This window comes from Prionailurus bengalensis, chromosome B2, assembly GCF_016509475.1.
Source record: "Prionailurus bengalensis isolate Pbe53 chromosome B2, Fcat_Pben_1.1_paternal_pri, whole genome shotgun sequence".
NCBI lineage: Eukaryota > Metazoa > Chordata > Mammalia > Carnivora > Felidae > Prionailurus > Prionailurus bengalensis.
The window spans coordinates 28,341,322-28,354,403 of NC_057349.1; the positions used below are offsets into that span (position 1 = coordinate 28,341,322).

The 13,082-nt window shown below is 37.1% G+C and overlaps 1 protein-coding gene across 2 annotated transcripts in view; it reads left to right on the top strand.

The window, feature by feature from the left end:
• EXOC2 (exocyst complex component 2) overlaps positions 1–13,082 on the top strand; it is a 277,442-nt gene that overhangs the window by 41,021 nt on the left and 223,339 nt on the right. The window lies entirely within an intron of this gene.

Below are 13,082 nucleotides of genomic sequence, written 5' to 3' on the forward strand. Positions count from 1 at the left end.
CATCTATAGTCTGATTTGTTCATTTTGGCCACTCTGACTGGCGTGAGGTGATACCTGAGTGTGGTTTTGATTTATATTTCCCTGATGAGGAGTGATGTTGAGCATCTTTTCATGTGCCTGTTGGCCATCTGGATGTCTTCTTTAGAGAAGTGTTTGTTTATGTTTTCTGCCCATTTCTTCACTGGATTATTTGTTTTTCGGGTATGGAGTTTGGTGAGCTCTTTATAGATTTTGGATACTAGCCCTTTGTCCAATATGTCATTTGCAAATATCTTTTCCCATTCTGTTAGTTGCCTTTTAGTTTTGTTGATTGTTTCCTTGGCAGTGCAGAAGCTTTTTCTCTTTATGAGGTCCAATAGTTCATTTTTGCTTTTAATTCCCTTGCCTTTGTGGATGTGTCAAGTAAGAAATTGCTGCAGCTCAGGTCAGAGAAGTTTTGTCCTGCTTTCTCCTCTAGGGTTTTGATGGTTTTCTGTCTCACATTCAGGTCCTTTATCCATTTTGAGTTTATTTTTGTGAATGGTGTAAGAAAGTGGTCTAGTTTCATCCTTCTGCATGTTGCTGATCTACACATCTATCATTTCACGTATTTACCCTTTTTTATTTTATTTATTTGGTGAAAATACTTCAGCTCTATTCTCTCAGCAAATCTGTTATATACAATATGGTGTTACCAGGTAGTCACTATTAGATCCTTAGACTTTATTTGTAACTGAAAGTTTGTATCCTTTTACCGGCTTTTCCCCATTTCCCTTACTCCCCAACCCCTGACAATCATCATTCTACTGTTTCTATGAGTTAGCCTTAAAAAAAAAAAAAGTTTTTATTTTTTACTTATTTTTTTTAGGTTCCACATTTTTTTAGTGATACCATGTAATATTTGTCTTTCTCTGAATGGCTTATTTCACTAAGCGTAATGTTCTCTAGTTTTATCCATCTTACACAAATGACAAGATTCTCTTCTTTTTAAAGGCTAAATAATAATCCATTGTATGTGTATGTTACATTTTCTTTTATTCATTCATCCATCCATTGACATTTATGTTGTTTCCATATCTTGGCTATTGTGAATAATGAATGCTGCAGTGAACATGAGAATACATATATCTCCCTGAGATAATTTTATTTCATTAGGCTATATATTCAGAAGTGGGGTTGCTGCATCATATGAAAGTTTCTTTAAATTTTTTTTTCTTCATTAAACATTGTTTTAATGGGTTTCAAAATTTCTGCAGATTTTTGGTCAAGTTGTTTCCATCAAAAAGTACTGAATTTCGAGGTGCCTGGGTGGCTCAGTGGGTGAAGTTGTGTGACTTAGGCTCAGGTCATGATTTCATGTCTCATGCCTTTGAGTCCCACATCAGGCTGTCTGCTGTCAACACAGAGCCTGCTTTGGATCCTCTGTCTCCCACTGTCTGCTCCTCCCCCTCCCGCCCCCCGCCTTCCCTGTCTCTCTCAAAAATAAATATTAAAAATTTTTTTTCTTTTAGTACTGAATTTAATGGGCGCCTGGAGTGGTTCAGTTGGTTAAATGTCCAACTCTTGATTTTGGCTCAGGCCATGATCTCATGGTTTATGAGATGGAGCATCGTGTTGGGCTCTGCACTGTCAGTATAAACTCTCTCTCTCTTCCTCTCAAAATAAATAATGAAAACATTAAAAAAATAATGAATTTAAAAACTAATAATTTAAAACTGCCATATATACACACTGCCCCCACCCACATGCCAAATGGTTCAGATTATTCTCCTTTCCTTCTTAAGGTTTTCTCTGCATTGTTATTGTTAACTAGTCTTTTACTATTAAACTTAAATGAATTGAGACAAATAGTACTGAGACTGTTCTTCCACCACTGATTAAGATTGGGGTGGCAGGTATTAGGGATAATATCCATTTAGATTTCTGACCTTTCTGAGAAGATTTGGTGACCTTGCCTGCTCCAGCAGTCTTCTTGTCCATGCTTTGATGACACCCACAACAACTGTCTGTTATGTCATGAACAGCAACATGACCCCTAAGAGGATAGTCAGAGGAGCCCTCAACACATGTGAACCTGCCAGGAACCATATCAACAATGACAGGATACCCATTTCAAGAGTAACTTCTGGCTACTTTTCAAAATGATGATCAGTCTTTTCTCTCATCTCAGCAAACTTGCAAGCACAGGCACAAACCAGCATTGATTTGGCCTGGAGGGCTTAGGTTAATCACTTGAGCCATGAAGCCAGTAGCTTCTGTTGGTGGGTCATTTTGCTGTTACCAGCCATGTTACCTCTATCAACATCTCTGGCAGACAAATTCTTTACATTGAAGCCCACATTGTCCCTAGGAAGAGCTTCACTCAAGAGTCAGTTGTAATGTTGACTGGAACAAAGGTGGCCATCATGCTGGGTTTGAGAGTCTTCCCTCAGCCCAAAGACACAGAACCAATACCACCAATTTCGTAGATATCCTGGAGGAGGGTCAGATGCAAGGGTTTGTCAGTTGGATGAGTTGGGTGTAGGATACAATTTAGAGCTTCAAGCAGCATTGCTTCTCTGTCATTACCATCTTTAAGAATTATTTTCCATCCCTTGAACCAAGGCATGTTGTTCTCATTCCAACCAGAAATTGGCACAAATGCTACTGTGTCAGGGTTGTAGCCAATTTTCTTAATGTAGGTGCTGACTTACTTAATTTCCTCATATCTCTTTTGGCTGTAGAGTGGCTTAATGGTATCCATTTTGTTAATACCAATAATTAGTTGTTTCAGACTCAGTGTGTAAGCCAGAGGGACATGCTCATGTGTCTTCCTGTTGCAGGATCATTTGAGAGAGTCTCCAAGGATCCTTGAGACATTTCATGGTGCAACTTAGTAAGTTCATTCAAGTAGCATGGGGATAGGACCTGTGGACAGAAAGAGTTGTACTTTTGCTGTATGAGGCTAGTGCTTATATGCTTAGGGATCATGGGGGAGGGGACACGGAGGGAGTATTAGATCATAAATGTTTTCTTCGAATTTCTACTTGTAAAACTACTTTCGTAAGATTTCTTGGGTGCTTAATTATAGGTGAGATTTACAAGCATTCATTATACCTTTTAAGAATATAGCAACAAGCATGTATTTGATCCTTATCAGAACTATGCGGGTTAGAGGTCAGCATTCTGGGCTAAAGATGAACATTTTTCTGCTTCTATCCCTCATCATTCCCATTCTTGAAGACACTTGCTTCAGATTCATAAACACCATCAACAACAACCAGGACAGCATAGTCTGACGTGTGCCTATAATCATATATTTATATATCTACACATACATATATATTTATCAAGTCTCTGTGTGTTGGGGCACCAATGATGGTCACATAACACTTGCTGGTCTCAAATTTCCACAGAGATATCAGTGGTGATACCATACTCGCATTCAGCTTTCAGTTCATCCAAGATCCAGGCATACTTGAAGGAGCTCTTTCTCATCTCAGCAGGTTTCTTCTCAAATATTGTAATGGTTCTTATATTGATCCCACCACATTTTAGATAAGATTGCCAAGGGTGGTAAACGTGCCCAAATCTACGTGTCTAATGATAATGGTGTTGGATTGAGCCTTTTCCTTATCCATTTTGGCTTAGATTTAGCAGCGGTTTCATGACACCCTCTGTTCTGGTGGCAAACCTATTGTGAAAAACTATTTTTAATTTCTTGAGGACCTTCCTTGCTATTTTCCATAGTGGCTGTACCAATTTCCATTTCCACCAGCAGTATATAAGTGCTTTGTTTTGTCTACAGCTAACGTTGTTAATCTCTTTTTTATTAGAAGAATTTTTTTAAATGTTTATTTTTGAGAGAGTAAGCAGGGAATGGCATGAGAGAGAGGGAGAGAGAGGATCCCAAGCAGGCTCCATGCTGTCAGCACAGAGACCAGTGCAGGGCTGGAACTAATGAACTGTGAGATCATGACCTGAGCTACAATCAAGAGTTAGACGCCCAACTGAGTGAGCCACCCAGGTGCCCCAAGAATTTTTTAAGTTTAAGAGAATGACAGAAAGAGAGAAAGAGAATCCCAAACAGGTTCCACATTGTCAGCACAGAGCCTGATGCGGGGCTCGAACCCATGAACATATCAGCTCATCAACTTCAGCTCAGGTCATGATCTCACTGCTCGTGAGTTCGAGCCCTACGTTGGGCTCTGTGCTGACAACTCAGAGCCTGGAGCCTGCTTTCAATTCTGTCTCCTCTCTCTGCCCCTCCGCCACTCACACTCTGTCTCTTTCTCTCAAAAATAAATAAACGTTAAAAATAAACCTTCATTTTTGACTTTTTTTTCCCCTTTCAGCACTTTAACAATGTTCCATTTGTCTTTTGGCTAGTTTTTCTGATTGGAAATTATCATCATACAGTCATTCTTATTTATCAGTGTTATGTGTCACTGTTATTCACATCTGCTTTTAAGGTTGTATCTTTGATTTTTAGCAGTTTGACTTCAGTGTGTCTTGGTGCAATTTTCTTTATATTTATCTTGCCTAGGGATTGCTGGACTTCGTAGGTATCTAGAAAATAACAGTTTTCAATAAATTTGGGAAAATTTCACCCATTGTTTTCTTGAAGTATTGTTTTCTGCCCCATTTTCTCTCCTCTCTCCTTCTGAGACTTCACTCATACCAGTGTTCGATATTTTCCATACGTCCCTGGTCCATAGGTTCCTTTTCTTTTTCCTCTTCTTTATATTATATAGTTTCTATTGATCTATGGTCATGTTCATTGTTTCTTCAACTATCTTTTGTTCAACTCATCAGTGTATTTTTCATTTCATATATTGTACCTAGAATTTCCATTTCAGTTTTGCTATTTTGAATATCCATACATTCATTCATTATGATAATATGTTCTTTAATAGCTTATTTGTTATAAACTCTTTCAGATTCTTGTTTACTAATTTGGATTTGGCTCATTTTGTTTCTATTGTCTGCTTTGTTACTTGACTAGGGGCTATGTATTTTTCACTTTTTTTAAATGGGTCCAGTCATTTTTATTGTATCCTAGGTATGTGGATAATACATTTTAAAGACTTTGGGTTCTTTTGTATTCTTCTGAAGAGCATTGGCTTTTTAAAAATTTTTCATTAAAGAATATTTTTTAGTAGACATTGTTAATTTGATTAGATTCAGATTTCAAAATCTTGTTTCTCCTGTAGTGGGCAGCAATTGAAATCACTGCTTCTTTCATTCTTTAAGCTGTTGCTGTCTACTGTGCTATTTGGAGTCTCTCACATACAGTTCAGGGTTCAGCCCAGGGTTTCAGTAATGTTTTTTCTGCCTCTGTGGCTCCATCTGCTCCAGGACTTTGTTCCTCTCTTTCTAGTTACTGTTGGCTCAAAGCTCCATCCTCCTACTCCTCAAGCCATAGGACTGTGGCTTTATGATTTTGTTTAGCTCCCTGTGCTAGTAAACTGGGAAGTTCTCTCAGATGAAAACTGAGTAATATCTGTGTGTATTGAGTGATTTTGAAATTCTCTGAAATATCCTAGCAAAATACTATAAACTTTGTATGCTTCTTTAAACTTATCTGAAGAATTTTTTTAATGTTTACTTATTAATTTTGAGAGAGCAAGAGCACATACACACACACACACACACACACACACACACACGTACATTCGGTGGTGGGGGACGGGGGCATGGAGGAGCAGAGAGAGATAGAGGCAGAGAAACCCAGGCAGGCTCCATGCTCAGTGCAGAGCCCAACCTGAGGCTTGATCTGCCAACAGTGAGATCATGACCTGAGCTGAAATCAAGAGTCAGACACTTAATCGACTGAGCCACCCAGATACCCCCTGAAGAAATTTTTTGTTATCTTTTTTTTTTAGCATTTTTTTAAATTAAAAAAATACGTTAGTTAATATATAGTGTATTAATGATTTCAAGAATAGAATTTAGTTATTCATCACTTACATGTAACACCAAATGTTCATCCCAACAAATGCCCTCCTTCATGGTAATCGCCCATTTAGCTCATCCTGCCACACAACACCCCTCAAGCAAACCTCAGTTTGTTCTCTCTACTTAAGAGTCCCTTATGGTTTGTCTCCCTCTCTGTTTTTATCTTATTTTTCCTTCCCTTCCCCTCTGTTTTATTTTTTTAAGTTCCACATATTAGTGAAATCATATGATATTTATCTTTCTCTGATAGACTTATTTCACTTAGCATAATATACTCTGGTTCCATCCATGTTGTTGCAAATGGCAGGATTTCATTCTTCTTGATTGCTGACTAATATTTCACTATATGTATACACACTACATCTTCATTATCCAATTATTAGTCGATGTACATTTGGGCTCTTTCCATACTCTGGCTATTGTTGATAGTGCTGCCATAAACACTGGGGTGCATGTGCCCCTTCGAATCAGCAGTCCTGTGTCTGTTGGGTAAATACCTGAGTCATAGGTAGTTCTATTTTTAAGTTTTTGAGGAACCTCCATACTGTTTTCTAGAGTGGTTGTACCAGTTTGCTTTCCCACCAGCAGTGTGAAAGGGTTCCTCTTTCTCTGCATCCTCACCAACATCAATTATCACCTGAGTTGTTAATTTTAGCCATTCTGACAGGTGTGTGGTAGTATCTCATTGTGGTTTTGATTTGTATTTCCCTGATGATGAGTGATGTTGGACATCTTTTCATGTATCTGTTAGCCATCTGGATGTCTTCTTTGAAAAAGGGTCTATTCATGTTTTATGCCCATTTGTTCACTTGATTATTTGTTTTTTGGGGTGTTGAGTTTGAAAAGTTCTTTATAGATTTTGGATACTAACCCTTTAACTGATATGTCATTTGCACATATCTTCTCCCATTCTGTTGGTTGCCTTTAGTTTTGCTGATTGTTTACTGTGCAGAAACTTTTTACCTTGATGAGGCCCCAATAGTTCATTTTGCTTTTGTTTCTTGCCTCTGGAGACATATCAACTAAGAACTTGCTGCGGTCGAGGTCAAAGAGGTTGTTGCCTGTTTTCTCTTCTAGGATTTTGATGGCTTCCTGTCTTACATTTAGGTCTTTCATCCATTTTGAGTTTATTTTTTTGTATGGTATAAGAAAGTGGTCCAGGTTCATTCTTCTGCATGTTGCTGTCCAGTTTTGCCAACACCATTTGCTGAAGAGACTTTTTTCCATTGGATATTCTTTCTTGCTTTGTCAAAGATTAGTTGGCCATACATTGGAACATTTCTGGATTCTCTATTCTGTTCCACTGATCTATGTGTCTGTTTTTGTGCCAGTACTATCCTGTCTTAATGATTACTGCTTTGTAATACAGCTTGGAAGTCCAGAGTTGTGATGCCTCCAGCTTTGGTTTTCTTTTTCAGGATTGCTTTGGCTATTCAGGCTCTTTTCTGGTTCCATACAAATTTTAGAATCGTTTATTTAGCTCTGTGAAGACTGCTGGTGTTATTTTGATAGAGATTGCATTGAATGTGCTGATTGTTTTGGGTAGTATCGACATTTTAACAGTATTTGTTCTTCCAATCCATTGAGTATGGAATTTTCTCCACTTTCTTGTGTCTTCTAATTCAGTTTCTTTCATAAGCTTTGTATAGATTTCAGTTTATAGATTTTCACCTCTTTTGTTAGGCTTATTCCTAGGTATTTTATGGTGGTTGGTGCAATTTTAAATGGAATCAATTCCTTGATTTCTCTTTCTGTTGCTTTATTATTGGTGTATAGAAATGCAATCAATTTCTGTATGTTGTTTTTATGTCCTTCGACTTTGCTGAATCCATGTATCAGTTCTAGCAGTTTGTTGATGTAGTGGAGTATCATGTCATCTGCGAAGAGTGAAAGTTTGACTTCCTCCTTGCCGAATTGGATGCCTTTTATTTTTTTAAATTTATTTTTATTTATTATTATTAGTATCATTATTATTATTGTTACTATTTTTTTTTTGTCTGATTGCTGAGGCTAGGACTTCCAACACTATGTTGCCAGTGGTGAGAGTGGGCATCACTGTCTTGTTCTTGGCTTTAGAGGGAAAGCTCAGTTTTTTCCCAATGAGGATGATATTAGTTGTGAATTTTTCATACATGGCCTTCATGATTTTGAAGTATGTTCCTTCTCTCCCTACTTTCTTGAGGGTTTTTATAAAGAAAGAATGCTGTATTTTGTCATGCTTTCTCTGCATCTGTTGAGAGTATCATGAGGTTCTTATCCTTTCTTTTTTTAATGTGATGTATCACATTGATTGATTTGCAGATATTGAACCAGCCCTGCATCCCAGGAATAAATCCCATTTAATTGTGGTGAATAATTCTTTTAATGTATTGTTAGATCCCATTTGCTAGTTATCTTGTTAAGAATTTTTGCATCCATGTTCATCAGGGAAATTGGTCTGTAGTTCACCTTTTTTGTAGGGTCTTTGGTTTTGGAATCAAGGTAATGCTGGACTCGTAGAATCAGTTTGGAAGTTTTCCTTCCGTTTATATTTTTTGGAACAACCTCAAAAGAGTAGGTGTTAACTGTTCTTTGAATGTTTGGTAGAATTCCCCTGAAAAGTCATCTGGCCCTGGACTGTTGTTTGTTGGGAGATTTTTGATTACTGATGCAATTTCTTTACTGGTTATGGGTCTGTTCAAATTTTCTCTTTCTTTCTGTTTCAGTTTCGGTAGTTTATATGTTTCTAGGAATTTGTTAATTTCTTCCAGATTGTCATTTCTTCCAGATTTGTTCATTTCTTCCAGAATTTTTCAGTGTATAATTGTTCATAATATTCTCTTATTGTTTGTTTTTCTGCAGTGTTTGTTGTGATCTCCTCTTTCTTTCATGATTTTATTTATTTGGGTACTTTTTTTTTTATCAGTCTGACTGGGGGTTTATCAATTTTATTAATTCTTTCAAAGAACCAACTCCTGGTTTCATTGTTCTGTTGTTTTAATATCTGTATCATTGATTTGTGCTCTGAGGTCTATTATTTTCCTTCTTGTGCTGGTTTTGGGCTTTATTTGCTGGGGTTTTTTTTCCCCCAGCTGTTTTAGGTATAAGGTTAGGTTGTGAATTTGAGACCTTTCTTGCTTCTTCAGGAAGACCTGGATTGTTATATACTTCCCTCTTATGATTGCCTTTGCTGCATCCCAGAAGTTTTAGATTGTCGTGTGTTCGTTTTCATCGGCTTCCATGTACTTTTTAATTTCCTCTTTAGTTTCTTGGTTAACCCATTCGTTCTTTAGTAGGATGTTCTTTAATCTCCAAGTATTCATGGTCTTTCTTGTGGTTGATTTCCAGTTTCATAACATTATGGTCTCAAAATATGCAAGGTATGATCTTGATCTTTTTGTACTTGTTGAGCATTGATTTATAACCTAGTATGTGATCTGTTCTGGAGAATGTTTCATGTGCACTCAAGAAAAATGTGTGTTCTGCTGCTTTAGGATGAAATGTTCTGAATATATCTGTTAAGTTCATCTGGTCCAGTGTATCATTCAAAGCCATTCTTTCCTTGTTGATTTTCCGCTTACATGATCTGTCCATTGTTGTAAGTGGGGTGTTGAAGTCCCCTACTATTATGGTATTATTATCAATGAGTTTTTTTATGTTTGTGATTAATTGACTTACATATTTGGGTTCTTTCATGTTGGAGGCCTAAATAACTTACAATTGTTAGATCTTTTTGGTGGATAGACCTCTTAATTATGATAGAATGCCCTTCTTCATCTCTTGTTGCAGTCTTTATTTTAAAATTTAGATTGTCTGATGTAATCCGGCTTTCTTTTGATGACCATTGTCATGATAGATGGTTCTCCATCCCCTTACTTTCAATCTGCTGGTGTCTTTAGGTGTCCTAGTTCCTTTCCATTTCCATACAATTTCCTGATCAGCTTGTCAATTTCTGCAAAAAAGCCAGCTGAGAATTTAATAGGGATTGAATTTTATTTACAGATCAAGTTGAGTATTGTCATCTTAACAGTATTAAGCCTTCCTGTCCATGTCTTTCCATTTATTTAGCTTTTGAATCTTTTTCAATATTGTCTTGTGGTTTTCAAAGTACTAGTTTTGCATTTTTGTAAAATGTATTACTGAGTATTTTATTCTTTGTGAAGGTGTTGTATACAAGTGTCCTTTAAACTTTTAAAAGATTTTTGCATGGATATACCTAATATACATGTCTATATACCCAATAGGTATATAGACTATGTCTCTATACCCAATAGGTTATATAGACTATGTATCTATACTTTACCCCTTGTATTTCTTCTCTTCTATTTTAATTCCAGTGTTCCACTGATACCATGAAACATTCAGAAAACATTCAGAATTTATGTGATTTCTTTCAGCAGTCATATGATATGTTTATTTTGTGAAATATGTATGACAAGCATTGGTTGTATAGAGTTGGTTAAACATCTTGTGTTTTCAAAGAGGAGATGTAAACATGATATCTAAGATTTAACACAGTGAATATTAGAATTATGTATCAGAAGCATTGTAGAGGATCAGGGAGACTATTTTAGATTGACCTTGAAATATTGGTAAGTGTTTAGCAAACTTGGAAAGACTTTCTATCTAGTCAAAATAAGATAAATCATGAAGGTATAAAAGTTCTTGACAGTTCATAAAGGGTGAATGGGCTTATATAGTTAGTATCAAATGAAGGAAATGATTGAGAGTGAAGTAGGAAATACAGAATAGTTGTGACAGGTTTTAATAAAATGGTAAGGATTTTGTGGGCACTGGAGATTTCTGAGTAGTGGAGTATCGTGGAAGATTTTTTTAAATCTGGGATGATGTTGATTAGATCTGTATTTTAGCAGGTGTTTGCTGAGAGTGGATTGTAGTGGAGAGGTAATAGGGGCTGAGTAACCAGTTAGAAGTCTGTTAAATATCCAGGGTGAGAAGATGAATTTTTAAAAAATTTTTTTTAATGTTTCTTTTTTTTAAAACAGGATTTTTCTTTATTAAAAAAAAAAAGTTTATGTTTATTTTTGAGAGAGAGAGAGAGAGACAGAGATACAGAACATGAGTGGGGTTGGGGCAGAAATAGAGGGAGACACAGAATCTGAAGCAGGCTGCAGACCACAGCTGTCAGCATAGAAGCTGACCCATGAACCATGAGATCATGACCTGAGCCGAAATCAGATGCTTAACCAACTGAGCCACCCAGGCACCCTGAGAAGGTGAATGTCTTAACTGGGAAAACCACAGGCTCTGAGATGAATAGTTGACTTTGGATTCTAACAGAAAGATTTTGACTCTTTGATTTAGGAAGTAGGATAGGGAAGGGGAGGGGTTCAAAATAACTTGAGTTTTCTCATTTGGTTTGTTGGATGATTGGTAATCTCTTTCCTGTCCTTCTTTTGTTGTTGTTTTGTTATTTTAATTGTATTAAATAAATTATGTAGGCATGATTGATTGCCTCATTGGCTATGAGATTGAACTCAATCTCAGGCCTCATTCCCCTTTTCTAGAAGAGGCCAAGCTGATGATGGCTCAAAACCCCAACCCTCTAATCACATGGTTCCCTTTCTGGTTAGGCTTTGATAGTGAGATGTCATGAGTATTACATACATATGATATTGAAGGCTCATGAATAACAAAGATACTTCTTGGATTTTTAGTCTCCCAGAAACTAGGGACAAAGGTCAGTAACATTTTTTATTATACAACATAACCCAGACACCTATAAGTCTTCTGCCATCTACCTCCACATTTCCAGATTCTGTGTCTAATCTGCCATTATCTTGATAATCAATTTTAGATAAAATGTATAATTCCATTTCTCTCTTTATTCACCTCTCCTACTCCCAAACACACATCTGCCTATTTGCAGCCTTATTGCTACCTTTGGTTAAACCAGTGTCAGTTCCTGCATTAAAAGTACAATATGAATCTTGTTTTCTTTTGCCTCTTTTGAAAGTTTCAAGAGTTTTTACTCTTGGATTGATTCCTTTTCATGACATCCTATTCTTTAAGATAAAAATTTTCTCCCTCTGCAGATACTAATTTGGGGTCAAAGCTTACAATACTTTTAAAGGCTTTCTTTTTCTTTTTCTTCTGTGTTTGTTAGCTAAAAATGCCGTAACAAAGTCCAATAGATTGGGTAGTTAAAAAGTTGAAACAGTAGAAATTTATTTTCTCATGATTCTGGAGGCTGCAGGTTAAAGGGGTCAGCAGGGTTGGTTTCATCTGAAGCCTTTCTCCTTGTCTTATAGCTAGTTGACCTCTCCCTGTGTCCTTAAATGGTCTTCTTGCATGTGTGTCTGTGTCCTAATTTCATATTCTTTTTTTTTTTTAATTTTTTTTTCAACTTTTTTTTATTTATTTTTGGGACAGAGAGAGACAGAGCATGAACGGGGGAGGGGCAGAGAGAGAGGGAGACACAGAACCGGAAACAGGCTCCAGGCTCCGAGCCATCAGCCCAGAGCCTGACGCGGGGCTCGAACTCACGGACCGCGAGATCATGACCTGGCTGAAGTCGGATGCTTAACCGACTGCGCCACCCAGGCACCCCCTAATTTCATATTCTTATAAGGACACCAGTCATATTGGGTTAGATCCCATCTATATAAACTCATTTTACCTTTATAGCATGCTATTTTTTAGGGGACACAGTTTAGTGTATTACATTTGCCTTATCTCTGTTTTCTGTGGATTTTTTTGTTTTATCTGACTTCCATCTCTCTCTTACATATTTTCCTTGACCATCTTATAGTCTTTGGGTGTCCTTGTATATTTTAGAGTCTGGAAATAGCTGGTTTGTTTAGTTTGTATATGGGCAGAGTTTGTAAGTGGATTTTCTATTGGGCAATACGACTACAAATAGCCCTTCTTTTTGGGGAGAAGACCCTTACATGTCAAGATCTTTGGTCTTTTTCCCCTTTAACTTCCCCAGAGAATAATATTCAACTTACTGCAGGGTGAGCTTTCACACCTTGCTGATAGAGGTATAAGAGCAGAGAAGGAAGAGGCCTGAATATTCTCACAGTTAGGTGTGCAGGTTGACACTTAATCACCCTTACTGTGCCTGGTATTCCTGATTACAGGTCCTCTTCAGCTTGGCTCTTCAGAGATTAAACTTCTAATCTCCTGAAGACTGCAAGGTTGAAGGCAGATGCCAGGGTGTCTTA